Source organism: Lagopus muta, chromosome 1 (genome assembly GCF_023343835.1).
Source record: "Lagopus muta isolate bLagMut1 chromosome 1, bLagMut1 primary, whole genome shotgun sequence".
NCBI lineage: Eukaryota > Metazoa > Chordata > Aves > Galliformes > Phasianidae > Lagopus > Lagopus muta.
The window spans coordinates 20,472,091-20,489,886 of record NC_064433.1 but is presented as its reverse complement, the minus strand read 5'-3'; positions in this window follow the sequence as shown (position 1 = coordinate 20,489,886).

The following is a 17,796-nucleotide window of genomic DNA, read 5'->3' as shown; positions in this document are numbered from 1 at the left end:
GGATGAGCTAAAGGGATGAACTGATATTGATCTCATACAATGTGATGGAAGGCTGATAGGGATGCCATTTGCTGCAAATAAAAGTATGGTAGCATAATTAATGCCATTCAGTAAGAATTTTGGGGAACAGATTGTGTCACACAAATATCATTACTGGAGATTAGAAGTTTGGGCGATAAAAGTAATTATACTGACATAACAGGTTTTGACAAGGTATTTTTACATCATGCTGCAGGACTTTCTGCTTAAGAATAACGTTTGTACAAAGAAGAGTGTAGCATTATAAGAAAAATAAGACGAAAAAGTTTCGTAGGTTTATCTAGTTCATCATCAAGTTGCAAATGCTTGAATATGAAATGGATTTCAAATGGAAATTGGATTTAAACATTTCCAAAAATACTGTTTTAAACAGTATTACATAAAGTTTCTATTCTTGGATGAAAACTATAAAATACCTTTGTTATTGGACTGAACACAAGAGAATTGCTGCTGCTGAAGAACAAACTCTGGCAGCATGCTAAATGATCACAATGGATCAGCTCAACACAGTCTGTGGCACTAGAAGCATTCTTTTCATTTGAACAAAGAAAGTAGGTCAAACATTCAGATATGGAGGAGCCCTATCCTGTAATTCAATGATTTTAAGAAGAACTCTAGTTTAAGAGAAATAGCAAATTAAATAAGCTCATAACATGACTGTGTGATTACCAGGATGCTCATATATGTAAACAAGAATGAATCTGCTAGAAGCAGGGAGACCACGTACCACCCAACTGAGAAGAGCTATCTAGGATATTTTTTTTCCTGACATATTTTTCATCAGAAAATTTCACATAGTCACAGGGAGGCGGAATTTAAATATAAAGTAGAAGAAGGTTATGATCAAAAGAAGTGGGAGAAGGTTATGATTTCCACAACACCTCTCTTGTACTTTTAAATATATTTCAATATATGTTTTGTTTTTAAATTTAGCATCCTCACCTCTTGGGTAACCTCATATTAAAACTAAAAAATGGAAATTATTAAAAGCCAAACTAATGAAATATTGATTACGTTTGCTGTAAGACTACTTTTGAGCCTACAACTGCAGAAACTGTTAAGATCTCTTTTTGCTTTGATTTTGGAGAGGGAGTCTCTGATATCCTCAATTTTCTTTCATATACAAATATTGCAACCTGAGCTCAATGTCAATATCTGAAAAACATAAGAAGCCAGGACACGTTATAAACAAGCTGCAGGAAAGATCTGGAGTTGGATTTCTTTAAAACACAGTTTGAAGACTGGGTCCTGAGTGTTTCCATAACTTACTAACCTTAAAAAGCAGCAGACCTAACATGAGAACCAAGAGCCAAAAGAATCCCAATTAGAAACTAAGTGAACAACATTGTTTCCCATTGCAATGGTAAAAGTTAGGATTACCATAAATCATTATTTTCAGTCAATGTATTTGGAGTCATTCGTTATTTGGAGTCACATTTGGGGTCTCATTATTTGAGATTCTTTGCTACAAAGAATGCTTGTTGGTCAGTTACAAATGTAGGATCATCTCTGAGTGAAGGTCCTGCAGCTCATGCTGTGAGGGGATCATTCTGGGCAACCTTCCCTAGGTGGCCCTGCTTGAGCAGTGGGTTGGACCCTGCCAATGTCAACCATGCTGTGATTTTGTGATCACAGCCCCCAGTTTTAAGCCTGTGAATACAGGAAGGAACTAAAACAGCAATCAGATGCTGCTCAGTTCAAGTAGCTGCCTGCCATAAGCAACATACATTTGTTAGAACAAGCATGGCTTGCCAATAATCTGACGGGGTAGAATGAGGCCAGGAAGGAAAAAACCCTCAAAAGTAAGAGGCCAGGTCTGCAGAGCAATGCACTCCACAGATGAGATGACCCGCTCAGGCAAGACAAGATGCTCTAAAACAAATGCAGCCAGACAGTTACAGGTACAGCACTGTAAGAAAAGCACTTTTTATGTCTCCAACCTTTCTATGACAGAGATAAAAGGGAAAAAAAAAGATAATGTTCATAAATCAAATGAGAGGGGGAATTCTCTGAGCAAGACCCAGTGGTCAAAAAAATTCCAGCCAACAACTCAGCACTATTTCTAGGGGAGAAGCAGAAGAGTTAAAAACTGATGTCTGGGGAAGTAAAAGGAAAAGAGAAGCAATGCATGCTCCTACAGCACACTGGGCATTAGACAACCCAAGACAGAATCCTTCCCGTGTGGATCACCAGCACTGCGCTCTGCCTCAGCCTCCTTCCTTGTTCCCTTGTCAGACCATCTAAGTGCAATTGCAAATTCTCTTATTTAAAATGCATCAGACAGAGCAGTAAGTCCATAGCAGTAATGATTTTGTCTCGTGGCTTCAAATGAAGAAATACATTTCCACACATTGCTTATCTCTGTATAATGCTTGCTTCAGACAACAAGTCTATTCATACTGAAATTATTACAAAAACAGAAGTAATTGTGAAGCTGTACAAGAGTATAAGAAACATTTCTTAATTCCAGCCAAAAAAAAAAATAAACAAACAAAAAACCGTATTCTTACACAATAAATCAGTCATAGTTAGATGTTTGCATTACTGTCAGAAAGGCAATTATCTTCCAGATCTGTTCAAAATTTGGTGAATACAGATATGCTCCATCTATCTACCTTTCCCTGTCCTTAGACTGCAAGCTCTCAGACCAGGAACTGACTTCTCCTGAATATCTGGAAAGTGTTCAGCAAGCTGTGGGCACCATCATAAATAAATAATAACGCTGTAGTCATTGGGAACATTTAAGTAAAACTACACTGTGTTTTAACTATTAAGCAACCTTGTCCAAGATCCCAGATGAGCAATGATGTTCGGAATCCTGGATTTCATTTATCTTGTTTCATTAAAAGTTTCCTTCCAGCAAAATACAAAAGCAGCTCCGCACGGTGAGCTCACAGACCCTTTCCCAATGCACTCGCTGATGCTTGAAACAAGCTCACTCTCAAATGCTGTGTGACAGATTCTGTTTTATTTGCTGCTTCCAAGTTGCTGTTATTTTCTTTTTACAATACGGCGACAGCCAGATCTTAAGAAGAAAGAACATGAACCTTCTTTTGGGTGCTGTTCATTGTGCTTAAGGGATGCTGAAGTTAACAGATGATATAAAGAGAAGGCAGCAAGGAGCCAGCCTGCACTCAGGAAGGGCACTGAGAACTGCCCAGGGAAGAGGAGAGCAAGCAGACCACTGAGATGCCCAAAACAAGGAATGCTATCACTGAGCCCTTATTGATCTTTTTTTTTTTTTTTCTACTCCTTTTTTATTTTGTTTAAAATATTTTAAGTTCACTCTATTTGAAAACTAAATTTCACAGAATCACAGAATGGCCAGGGTTGGAAGGGACCTCAAGGATCATGAATCTCCAAACCCCCCACCACAGGCAGGGACACCAACCTCCCCATTTAATACTAGACCAGGCTGCCCAGGGCCTCATCCAACCTGGCCTTGAACACCCCTGGGGATGGGCATCCACACCCTCTCCAGGCAATCTGTTCCAGCACCTCACTACTCTCACAGTAAAGATCTTCCTCCTGACATCCAACCTAAATCTTCCCTCCTTTCCTTCTTCTTTGGTTTTATTCAAATAAAGTTTACTTTTTTTGAGGTTACAAAAAAACAAACAAACAAACAACCCCACAACCCTTAATCTTTTGAGAGCACTTAATACAGGATGGAAACCCACCTGAAAACTTTGTGACCCATCACACACTGCAGGGACAGCGAGAGGCTGCCCCCAGCACCATCCCAGCAGCAAGAGCAAGGATGGAGCCTTCCACATGGGGAGGCTTCCCCGCTGTCAGAAGTGGAGCAGTAAGTGTGAAAGGAGGAATGGAGCGGAAAAATGGGAGATATTTTGGATCATACCTCCTCACCTCCCCACACACCAAATGTCCCTCCCACCAGGAGGACAGGTGCAAAAGAGAACAAACAAAAGGGAATGAAGAGGAGAAGCAGGGGAGTATTCAAGGAGAACAGCAAAAAATGAAATGAAGGATGAAGGAAAGGTGGGAATGACAAGACTTGGAACAAAAGCAGAGCAGAAGAGCAACTGAACAATACAAGTAGGACTTTCCCTCTCAGCATGCAGATAACTACCAATTATCCCAAAACAAGGAAATCATCTCCTTACTTTTAAGAGTGAGGAGATAGCTACTGCTCAGATAAGATGACACGAGATCGCCTTAGAAAGGTGACAAAGGTCAGAGAAAAATGCACTGGAGCCATGGGGAATGGTGTGAAATAACAGATCATGCACTAAAACAAGTAGCATTCCAAGTTTTATCTTCAAAAAAAGAAAAAAAAAACCCAAAAATTCTCAAGTTCTTCTTAATAATTAGCACCTGGAAAGAGATGTGTTTTTGCATCTCCCCGTGAAGAACAGTTAGAAAGGGGTAGCACTATAAGATAAACAGACAAAATTTTTAACTATATTGATGACAAACTGGGAAGTTAAAGCAAAATTTTTTTTTTAAAAAAAAAACAACCCTCAGACACCCTTTTTTAGCCACAAAGCTCACCTTCATTTTAGTTTGCTGGACCTGCTGCTGAATGAGATACTGTTTATCTCAGCAGAGATATTATAGTTGTAGGGCAGGGGAGCTCAAACACCACCATCATTCCTTCATTTTCTTCCAGAGTCTCAGTCAGTTTGGCCTTTGCAAGCAGACTGAAACAATATGCAGCAGCAAAACTTCCTTTCCTCAGGGGGAAAGAATAAAGGCTGAGGTCTACATTTCAAAGTACTGGTTCTACCTATGACTAATACTTTTTCAAGTTTTGCATCCTTCCAGACGGTATGATTGCTTGTATTTTTATTACCCCAAATCAAAAAGATGGAATTAATTAAGGACATAAAGCAAAGAACAAGCCAAAATGACAATCCTGTGGCCAGTAAATTCTCAGACTGGGAGCAGAGGTGTGCATCTATTCCATATGTGAGTAACCACAAGAATGGACAGAGATGTGTCACACAGGGTTCTCCAGGGGTCTGTCCTGGCTGCAACGCAGTTCAGGTTTTACTTCGTGATTCAGGTACTGTATATTAAGTTTACAGATGGCAAGAATCTAGGAGGAAACAAAAGTATTGGCAAAGACCAAAATATTCTCACCAAAATGGAAATAAGGCCTGGGGGAGAAGAACAAACAGGGACAAGCTGAAGATACTATAAAAGCTGATGACATAAATGAACATCAGTGCCTCTACTCAGTGCTGGTGAGGCCATACCTAGAGTACTGCATCCAGGTGAGGGCAAGAGAGTCCAGCAGGGAGCCGAGGAGATCAAGGAACTGGAGCATCTCTCCTGTGAGGAGAGGCTGAGAGAGCTGGTACTTCTCAGCCTGCAAAAAAGGAGGCTCAGAGGGATATCTATAAATACCTGAACTGCACTGAAAACAATCAGGCTCTTTTTAGCAGCGCCCAGTGCAAGAGCAGGAGGCAATGAGCACAGATTTTAACGCCAAGAAGCATTTCTTTGCTGTGCTGAGGATGGAGCACTGGCACACTCCTTAGGGACCTCTTAGCATTTGATGAGCCCTGAGAAGGCCCTGTTGTGTCATTTTCCCTCCTGTTCGCTGACAGAGGGAGCCCCGGTACTGTACAATCAGTGCCTGGCTTTCAAAGGGGTCTCACGTGGAGCTGTGGGCAGCCAAGTCCATCCATGGTGTTGCAGGACCTGCCTGACAGGTGTGACGTGCTCAGTGCTGTGGGTCACAGCTGCATTCCTCTGTCAAAGTGGACTGCAAAGTAGAGCTGGTATCTCCTGTAAGAGTAGAGGACATGTGAATGGTCATGGGAGGGCTTCTGACCACAGTGCACTGTAATGCTGTGAGTTGTAGGACCCTGAGGCCTCCTTGAGACATACCGAACTTCTTCATGAGATCTTCCCTCCCTTTTTCTCCCACTTCCCAAGCCATTTCCACCAGAGTGGATGCTTCAGAGAGAAGTCAATTTGATGCTGATAGAAGTAAGCAAGTTAATATACGCTGCAATTTTCCCTATGGCAAAAGGTCAGGCTGTATTAACACCTACATATCCAGTAGAGAGCAATAAGAGAGCCAGTGCATCAACACTGGCACAGGTTGTCCAGCGGCTGTGGAGTCTCCTCCATGAAGATCTTCAGATGCTACCCAGGCTTAGGCCTGGGCATCCTGCTCTGGGTATCCCTGCTGGAGCAGTGGTTAGAGAGGTGGATCCAGAGGTATCTTCCAACCCTAAGCACTTCCTGATGAATACATAGGAGTAAAAAACTGGTTAGAAATCAGTTCTGTAGAAAAGGACCTGGAACTATACAAAAAAAAAGGAACCAAGCATAAGTCAACATCACACTACCACAGGACAGGTTCCTTAAGGTACCAGCAGGATTCCGCATGTACCCAAGAGCCAGATCATAGTATGCAAAACATGTGATATGACTCATAGTGCTCCACACTATGGGGTGCAGCTTTGATACTGCTTTGTTCTCAAAATATAATAGTAAATATATAAGTAAAACATATTTGGGTCAACTGAAACGAATCCAGAAGAGAGCTACAAAAACAATGCTGAGAAACGTGACTCTGGAAGAAAGATGGAGCAGTAAGTTTTTTTAATCTAAAGAACATAAGACCAAGGCATGACATAATAACAGCCCTCAAGCACATAAAATGCTGCTGTGAGAAGGGATTGAATGGGTAGTTCTTCGTGTCCATCCAGGAGGGGGAGAAAGAAACAGCCTTTAATTTTAACAGCAAGGATTACATCTGAAGCCAGGAGAATATTCTGTTGGCAAGAACAATGAAACGTGGAAATAGATTGCCTGAAGAAGAGGTCAGACAAACTTTCACTGAGAAAGATATGAGATATAATTGACCCCTCTTTGGAGTGAGTAAAGATGAAGTCCAAATGCCCCTTTCAGTCCTATGAATCTCAGTTTGCCCATAAATTACAAAAAAAAAAAAAAAAAAAAAAAAAAAACAAAGAGACAGAGAATACCTTGCATCTTATACCTTAGAGAAGCAATCTCCTCCCTGTGAGTAGCCAGCCTCTGTCCCTGCTTAGATAACTATGCCTTGCTGTGTTCTCACTTATCTGCCCTCTCCAGATCAGCACATAGGTTTTACTTGCTCCAGAGCTGCTACCTGAACTCTCCAATTTCCTGTGCGTACGCCAAAGCTATTTCTGCTTCCTCTAAGCAATACTCCACAGAGGATACAAAAACCTTTATGGATGATTAATAGCTGGCTTTCAAGTCTTAATGATTTGGCTTAGAAACGACATCTTATAGATCAGTCAGCTAATCTAGATCTTGGCCAGCTTCTCGTCTGCTCTTTCCAACAGACAAAGTGACTATTCAGCTCAACATCTTTCATTCTTTCAATCATTCTTCTCCTTTATTAACCACCTCTTCAGACACCTATTACTGAGCTGCACCACTTTGTTCAACAGACCATCACCACTGCGTCCCCCAAGGATACGCAGATAAACCTTAAACACAGATCAAAAGAAAATGTCATGGAGACACAGAAGCAGTTCAGGAATTAGTCCAATTTTCCAGTTTTATGCATTTGATTTTCTAATTTTCAGCTCTGCAATGATGAGACTGCATTATAGCTAAGGGAGAAAACACTGCTTTACAACACATTGGTTAATGCATACAATTTCAAACAGCAGAAGCTCTTTCCTTCTGTTATTGGAAGAAAGATGAATAATAATGTTAAGATTAGTTACAGCCAGTATGTGGTAGATGGACTGCTGCCATATGGTGTTTATGTAAATTAAATGACAAAATAAGGAGCTAGCATTTATAAGCAACGTTTGCACAGTACAGATATCCAGTCTGCATGTGCAATACCTACTAGCCTTCACTAATTAGAAAAGATGACATCAAAAAACACTTTTATCAGAGGCACCTTAACTCTTGTGGTAATGAAAATGCAGTCCTCTTATTTGCTTAATGTAGAAAGAGCACTGAATTCAGTCTCTACTTTTGTTTGATATACAAAGTAGTCTTGTTCTGTAATTAATTTAAATGTCTATTTTCAGCTGGCTAAACAATCTTGTGATAATAAGTGGCTGTGTTGCCAGTCTAGAAGGGTGTCTGTCCATATCTTGTGGATGGCTTACATGACAAAACTTAGGGCAAACACGACCTCTGTCTGGAGGTCATTAAAGCCACCTACATCTTTTCCTTGACTAGATCAGAATTTAGGACTGTTTCTAGGAGTCCTGATACTTCATGTGGTTGTGACTTAAACATAAAATGAGGGATTCACATAGGTAGGCAAAATGCTCCCCCACACCACCATTGCTCAGTAAACTTTAAATATATTCAAGATGCAGCACTTCAAAGTCCATATGTAGCTATCATGCAGCAAAGTCTAGATGTACTTACTATATATATTTTTTTTCAATTTTGTATTATTTATCAAGCAGGAACAAAAGATATCAAGATGAAAAGATAATTGACAGAGAAATCAAAACAACAGTTTCTTCTAAAGCTGGGCCTCTGGACTAAGAGACCAGCTCTCAATTCTCAGGTTATAATAAAAGCATTTCACCTGCTATGGAAAATGAAACTTGAAATTAATTATGGTAACAGCTTCATGAATCCTTGACTTACAAAGCAGATTAGATTCAGGACTCCTACCAGCCCACCACACAAAGCCAGGAAATTTTTTCTCTAAACATATGCACAAAGGCTAATTAACACAAAATCCTTTTTCCTTACTGAAAAAGAGGTCTTCGGGCTTTATTAGAAGAACAGGAAAGCAATTAACTAAAGATTAAAGGTGCGCCATCTGCATGAAGCATGATAGAAATTGCCTAAAGGAGCAGGAGACAGGTAACAGAGAACATAACAAAAGAGAGGGTGGGGGAGAGAGAGCAGGAACAAACAACAGGAGGTTAATATTAAAATCAAGACAAGATATTTCTCAGTAACTTGCTGGAAGTCAGCCATGGAGGGGATAGGTCTAATGTATGCACAAGCTTTGTTAGCATATTCAAGTCAGATTACCTGATTATAATGGTCTTTTCAGGCTCATAAATCTAAATGACACCTGTATGAAGACAGAAGTGAATACTAAGCACAAAATCAAGGAAAGTTGTAAACCTATGTTGAACTAAAAAACGTTATTATGATATTATATGCACAGGCAATACATAAAAATCGTAGCTGTTTCTTGACATCTCTATCCAAACATTTACTCCTCTGCCAGTTTTCACAAAAAGTAATATAATTCACAAGCAGCATCTTTCTGAAAACTACAGGACTGTGCCAAAATGGCTTTGACCCTTCTTCTGCCATTGGATAGCATGGGGTTAACATACAGTCATAGAATAACCTCAATTGGATGGGATCCACAGCGGTCATTGAGTCCAACTCCAGCTCCACATAAGACCAACCCAAAATCAAACCCTGTGTCTGAAAGTGCTGTTCAAATGAACCTTGAATACCAGCAGCTTGAGATTGTGCCCACTGCCCTGGGCAGCCTGATCCGGGGCCTGACCACAATCTGGTGAAGGAACTTTGCCTAACACCCAAGCCAACCCTCCCCTGACACAGCTGCATGCCATTCCTTTATGATCTGCTTTACAGATCTCTAGCACCAGCACAATGCCTGAAAGCCATAGACATTGCATACACCTCTCTGTATGGATCTAATGTAGCTATTTCACAGTACAACTCAATGGGGGAGGAAATCTCTATGTAGCTGTTAATACAGCCTGACCTTTTGCCCTAGGGGAAATTGCAGCATATATTAACTTGCTTACTTCTATCAGCATCAAATTGACTTCTCTCTGAAGCATCCACTCTGGTGGAAATGGCTTGGGAAGTGGGAGAAAAAAGGAGGGAAGATCTCATGAAGAAGTTTGGTACATCTCAAGGAGGTCCCAAGGTCCTACCCACACAGTATTACATCCCATGACCATTCACATGTCCTCTACTCTTACAGGAGATACCAGCTCTACTTTGCAGTCCACTTTGACAGAGGAATGCAGCTGTGACCCACAGCACAGAGCACGTCACACCTGTCAGGCAAGTCCTGCAACACCATGGATGGACTTGGCTGCCCACAGCTCCACGTGAGACCCCTTTGAAAGCCAGGCACTGATTGTACAGTACCGGGGCTCCCTCTGTCAGCGAACAGGAGGGAAAATGACACAACAGGGCCTTCTCAGGGCTCATCAAATGCTGAGAGGTCCTTAAGGAGTGTCTAGTCCCATAGATAAGCTGGCAATGAAACCATGAGAGTGAATTTGGCAGATGGAGCATTCTGGTAATTCATTTCCTCTGCAGATAAAAATATGCCGCATGTTGGATGAACAGCTTCTCCCTAATGCCTGTAACCAGTCATTGCCGAAAGGATCAGAAAGATGAGAAAGAGCTCATTCTCTTAAAGAGATGAACTCCTTTCTTTTGAGACAAAAAACTGAAGATTTTAATGGAACACAGCATCTTCACTAAAAATCACAGGGCACCATTTATCTATAAGTGTTGAGCTTCATCTGTTTTCAGCTAGAACAGAAAGATCTGCAAAATTCAAGTGAACAATGAAGAAAGAAAAGCAGAAACTTCATGCTGAAGCTGATAACATTTCACCAACACAAGCGCAACACATAGAATTCTGCAGGAAAATAATAATCTGTTCTAATATCGGTGCATTCCCAAAACACATTACTATGCTGTCAGATATTTGATCACATCATCTGGTTGTGAGTATATGCAGAAACTGCATCAGCTGTATAAGGACACCATGGAGTGGATACAAGGAACAATCCTCCAAGTGAAGCTCTTCAAGCCCAGAGCTTACCCTTCTCTCTAAGAGCTGAAGTTTCACCTACTTGTGGATCAGCTACCTGTAAATGTTTGAAGGAGGAAGAAGTCTGACCTGGGTGGAAGTGCTGTTCTGCAATTAAAGAGATGAGCAGAAGGAAGAAGAGAAGAAGCATTCTTGGGAATTACACATGGCACATCTTCCCTTGTGGGCATAAAGCACCACGGTGCCAGGGAAGCTGGCAGATGTATTGCATTAGTAGCAAGTGCTGGCGGCAGGGACACCACAGGACACCAAAAATGGGACCACACCTCAGGGGAAGGCGAGTTGGGATGGGGCTGATGGCAACAATGGTGAGCCTCTCACTATCTAAACATTCTCTCCCAATAGCCATGCAGGATTATGTATTAGTGCACAATTCAGGCTTTTAGTACCTTCATTCAACATTTCTAGATGTTCAGAACTGCAGATATAACCATCGCATAACACTCATTTGAAGCAAGGCCATCACTTTGTATAGGCACTAAATTTAAGCAGCACTGTGTGGATCCAACAGATTTGACACAAAGTGCTGGAAAGCGCTCACACATGCAAATGGACCCATAGACAACTGATCAGCATCTGTGCATTAAATTCAGCATGTCCTGAGGAGATCTGATCTGATGGCATACAAAGAGAAGAACTGAGCTCACTGCATGCATTCTGAATCGCACACACAAATATTTCTTCCCAAGAAGAATTCAAGCTGTGAAAGCAAAGGGCTCTGCAATGGCACTCCTGGCTTTAGCCATCAAAAAGATGCAGAACAGTCACTGCACCATACATACACTGACCTGTATATGGCTCGTCATAGCTATCAACACGTATTGCACTCCCAGCAGTTACTCCTCTGAACACAAGGTATTGAGTAATCTCCTCCTTCATTGGAGGGGGTTAGAAAAAAATATGTTAATTCAATGATATTTTTGGTTTGTTTGTTTTTCTCTTAGGAGAAATTTTGCTAACTTGAAATTAGATATTCATCTTTACCAAAACCTCAAGGAGATTATATCTACCTGCAGACATGACCTGTACTTCTCCTTTCTGAATGATACGTCTGAGAGGACAATAGTATGCCAAGTCTGAAAACAGCACACTTACAGATGATAATAACAGAAATTGCTGTGTTCTTCCATTTACAATATCTCTTCCATCATCCCTCAAATAAAGTTTTAACATTTTAAAAGGTAGAGGTAATTTTGCTGTCAGTATTTTGCTTTTTTAAAAGCAGAGATGAGTTAAACGAAGATTGGAGGAGGTTAACACATTAATAAAGTAGTTTCTCTATTGATATTCTGTAAAGGATTAAGTAACAGCACTGAGCTGAAATGCTGTTGATCTGCACATGTTGTTGATGCATTAACCCTGCTCGTGCCTGAGCAGAGGCACCCAGCATGGGAACACAGCCCAGTGCTTCTCCAGTGCCCTGGGACCAGAATGAACACAGTCAACCAAAATGGAAGTCCTACAGACGTCACTCAGGAACTTCAAACACCACCACCTAGAAGCTGTTTTCACATTAATGACTCATTCCTTTGACACAGAATTGACCAAGACTGACCTTTCTGCAGTCATTTGTCTTCACTGTCAGAATATCCATTTATTTTCTTTTACTATTTCACTGCACACAGATATGCCTCCATAAAGCAGCTCTATCCAAAGCCCACGTGGCTTTGCTGTCTCCTGCACTCACCTGGAGCCCTCTCACAGCAGCAAAACACATATTGCCACACAATGGTTGTGAAAAAAGGCTCGGCCCAGCAAAAAGGGGCTGTCACAGCCCTGCGAGAGCCCTGAGACACATGGGAACAGGCAGCAGGAACATGGCAAATGCCTTTTTTGAAAACAAACTAGAAGTGATTTTCATGCAGTCCCTTGGTAGTCAGAGGGGCAGGAGCCGCAGCTGTGTGTCCCAATTGCCCGCCTCGCCCTCACCACGCTGGGAGAGGGCTGGAGGTGCAGGTGGGTCTCCAACAGGAGCAGTTTGTTTCATACCCACCCCTCCCTACCCCCGACGTTTCGACTTTGTACTGCTCTGCTTCCAGTCACCATCCCAAAAGCCAGGCTCCCTCCTGGCTCAGGGTCTGTGTTTCCCTTCTGAACTTGGCCCGGGACAGAAGAGGACGCAGCAGTCCAACAGCACAGACACAGCCCAGCAGCCGCCACAGCCCTAGCCTCCCTCCTGCCCACACGTGGAATACTTGTCCAAAGCCCTTCGCTCTTATATATAAGTGAAGACCAAAGGGAATTTTCAAAGCCTGTGGAGCTCCTCAGGGCAGGAAATATCACATTCCTCCCACATGAGCTTGGCATAAGGTGAATCAACCAAACACCGCTACCCAGGTGCTTTCCTGAGACTTACCGCAGCTACAGGGTTATTCTGCTAAACATTTCGGGTTTCCTTTATTTTTGCTTGCCATGAAAATAAAAACGTGCAGCTCCACAGCAGCAAGCCCAGCACCAGGAGCCAAGGATTCCTAACGATTTGAATTTGAGTGTTGTCATTCACTGCCTCAGAACGACAACTTAATGACTATGGAGAAAATGATTCAAGTGCAACAAACCTCACCTGGAGGTGGGGAAGGGGTGGCAAGAGAAAAACGAGCACTTCCTTTCCAATTCCAACATGGAAAAAGAGAGGAGAATAGGGCTGGATAGAGCTTGAGATCGCAGGCCATTTGCTGGGTGTGTAGTGCGCAGACAAATGTTACTCCTGGCAACTGCTCCTCTAATCTATTTTTAAAGGCATAAATGTAAGAGGATCCACATTGTTCCTGCCTGGACCTCTGCCCTGTTTTTTTCAAAATCATCTTCTAGGGAACTTTGTAGCCAAATTTTAGACTTCCAGATTGGTGGTGTTTGTATCACTTCACTCTCCAAAAAGAAGAAAAAAAACCCAACAAACTACTGACTCAACACTATCAAATGCCAATCAGTTTCAAAACACAGCGACAAAAATCTTAATTTGCGTGGAGTTACATCTCACATAATCTTACCCTCACCTCTGAAAATCAAAGTAGGTGAAAAAGTTCCTGCTGCCAGTAAATGGAGTTGATATGTGCTTTTTAAAAGCTAAATAATAAGCAGCTAAATAATAATACAGTACAATTCAATCACAGCCAAACAGTGAAATGTTGAGAAAACAACCCCAGGGCTACACAGCCCCGTAAGCAGATGAGCACCTCACTACTTGCTGGAAGAGATCCTTACTCACTTCATCTTGTCCCCCAAAACCCATTCAAATACTGACTTTGATGATTCTGCTACCTTCAGATTACACTGCCCTTCACTGCACTGCTGCAAGAATAAGGAATCAATCTCTCCAGATGGAAAAAATATTTCCAAGATACAAAAATATAATGCTTGATACTTCAAGATACAGCCGTATCTTAGCCTGTTAGTCTGGCTTTGAAGCCAAGAATGTTAATACATTGCTTGCCATTTCCTACCACACTGAGTCAGTGCATGGCTGTGCACATATTCATGAAGTGTTTCAAAGCTCTTCTCCATGCTTCTTAGTACATGCTTTCCTGAGATGAAACTTCTTTTTAAAGGGAAATCTCTCAGAACACAACCAAGCACCTGACTCTGCGTTGCTGCTATCAGTTAGTTGCCTTAATATTTACAGCAAGATGACATGGAAAACAAACACTGTATTTTTCATAAGCTGATAAATCTTCAAATCAAAGCATATCTCAGTATCACCTTGAGTAGAAGAAAAGTAAATTATCAAGTTAGAAACGTGAAATAACGATAATTTAACTGTAACTCAGAATATCAGGAATAGATTGTGTACAGTACTGCAAAAAAGATGGCAGAAATGGAATTTATCTCACCCTGAGACTCTAGACATTGACATTCAAGAATTAGTCCATGAAACTTTTTAAGCATGCATGTCTATTTTCATGATGCTTAATTTGCTGGTAGTTCCAAGCATGCTTCCTACATGGTTTCTGTGCCAGCTGCAAACATTTCCTCTCATAAGAATCCCCAAACAGTTGGCTTCACTTTATAGGAAGGGCATTTTCATCAAAAAATCATTAAAGCAAGAAGTTTGTGTACCTAGTCAAGGTAATCAGTGTTCTGGAATCATTAATGCATAACATGGATCAATTATCTTACTGAGATCCAGACCAATGGTTAGTCAAAGATACAGAGAATTAGCCTTTTAATTAAGAAAATACACTTTGTCTATAAATAAATAAATAACAGTCTTACTATGTTTCTAGAAGTCCAAAACATGGACTGTAGAGTACTTTAAATTCTTGGAGACCTCAACCAGAACAGTCCACCTTGGCACCACTTGTATGTGAATGATGGGACCAAAGAAAGAGTATGCCTGCAGCCTGTTGTGATAGTAACACAATGCTGGGCTGAGGCCATTCTCTCAGAATGATATCATTACCCATAATAATTCTAGCTTTAGACAATGAGAGGAAAGGGTCAGCCAGTGCAAGTCACCAAAGTTCTCCCTCAGAGGCAGCTTTGAGGGATTTGACATATTTGAATCTGAATTTGACATTTGTCTGAATTTGTCAAATTTGAATTTGACATCTTCAAATATATCTACACCATAGCTCTGTTTCCACACAGACAATGGTATAGGCTAATTCTGGAAGAAAAAGAAAGGGGAGAGTGGAGGGGACACTGAGTTACCATGAGATAACTGCTGTCACTGCCTCAGGCAAGCAGAAGCAAGGAAGACGGAGCTGCTCAACTACTGAGGCTTAATTTAAAAAAAAAAAAAAGTCATCCTGTTCAATTCTGAGCTAGACCTACACAGGCATGAGCACTTTCGTTTTCCTCATTTATACTAAGATGGGAACAAGTGCCCTGAAGTAGTACAGACTCCAGAAGTTACACTCTGTGAAGTCAGATACCACCTAATCTACTACCAATTGGTCACTCTGCAGGGAAATCTCTCAATGACTTTGGAAAGCTCTTCCCACTTTTATACCTAAGAGAAATCAGTGACCTGTCAATATTAGGAAAGTATTTTTGACAGAAAACGGTGCTTACACACTCTTAATGATGGAATGTGTTAATTTCGGGCTTGTTAGGTAACTATGCTTCTTCGAAGAAAGATCAGGTTTAGACATGTAAGGAAGCACAATGATTCACAGAATGTCAAGGATTGGAAGGGACCTCCAAAGATCACCTAGTCCAATCTCCCTGCCAGAGCAGGAGCACCTAGGTTAGGTCACACAGGAATGCATCCAGGCTGGTTTTAAAGTCCCCAGACAAGGCGATCCCACAGCCTCTCTGGGCAGCCTTTTCCATCACTGTTTTGCATTTCCACACCTAATTTAAATCCAAGCTGCAATCTGCCTTGCCACAAGACAGTGACTTGAAACCATTGTTCCATTGGTCTTGCTCATCCCTTCCTTTGCCACACATTGTAAGCTGGGGAGAACTGTAAAACCACAATGTCCTGGAAAATAAAACTAGATTATGTTTACTGATCTACATCCTGCAGCAGAGCCGCCTGGACTCTTCTAGGAAGCATTAATGGCTGTAGAAAGATCATTAAAGCAGATTCTTTTGCTTCTAATAACAGAACAGATTCCTGGGATCAAAGAGCATGAGTAATGTGGAAAAGCAAATCCTGTTCAGCCAACAGAGCTGAACGAGCAGCTTGGTGCTGAGAGGTCAGAAGTTCCTTCGATTGACATGGCAGGAAGACCAGCACTACAACCACAAGCTACCAGTATTACCAGGTGCCAATAGACAGCACAATGAATCGCTGACGCAGAGAACTTCAATCTCATCCCTAACTGAGGTAAAGCACCATGAAATCTACTTCTAGAGATAAAGCAGCACACCTCTTCTGTCATTCAGCCTTCACAACCTTGTTGGTATCGCTCCTGGCAACACAGAAAAATAGTTCATAGTTTAATCTATTTTGAAGAAAAATGTATTTGGCCTTATGTACTATCAAAGGCTCAGGCTATTTTTATTTCCTACTATGTCCTCCGAAGTCAGTGATATTGTTTCCTCATTGGAGATATTGTTCCAAGCACACAACATTTTTATTAAGATTACCAATATCTTGCCAATCCCCCAAGGGATCACTGAACTCAGGCAATCATAACTTCTCAAATTACATTCCACTTAAATTACCACTTCAAGACTGTAACTGTGGCGTACCAGAAAACACATTCTGCAAGCTCAAAACAAAAGGAATCTAAAAAGTATTCCACATAATTCACTTCCTCTCCATTCTCTTTTTCAGTATGGGTACAAAATCTCTGTACCTAGCCAGCAGTACCTCGTGAAAGTCTCCTTACTTGTACAAACAGCAGGGGTTCTTCAACAATTACTAAGGTCTCCTATTGGTGATGCCGACTACTGGCTTGAAACCAATTTAAATTATCTCTTCCATATTGTCCTCAAAACAGCCTTTATCATGAACCCCTTTGCCTTTCTCCTAAGATCTTCACTCTCAAAATCTGCTTTCAACACATTTACTCTCCTGGCCTTTTAAAACAAAAGCTGACCACTTGTACAGTTGTAATGACATAGGAAAGCAAGTTAATCACTCTGATGACTTCTAACATTAAAACAAAAGTCCTAATTTATACCACATTACTAGGTTCTATATGTAAATCCTACAACATAAATAATTCACAATAAAAGCAAATTCTGAAAGCTGTACAAACAAATCCATAATTATCTAATGGAACAGGTGTAGTTAATACTATTCAGTGATTTCTCAATGATACAAGCATAACACTGGAATCTCAAAACATTGGAAATGAGTGAAAATAGCAGAAAAAGAAAGATAGTATCAGAAAGGGAAACTTATCACATCACGTGATTGTGACTTTTAAGCATAAAGAAGTAATCCACTGCTCCAATCCACAGCGCAACAGACTTGTTTCTACAGGAAATGTCTAAATTCTTGGATATCCAAATAAGCAACTTAATTTCCTTTCTATTACTCATCTCTCAGCTAACATACATAC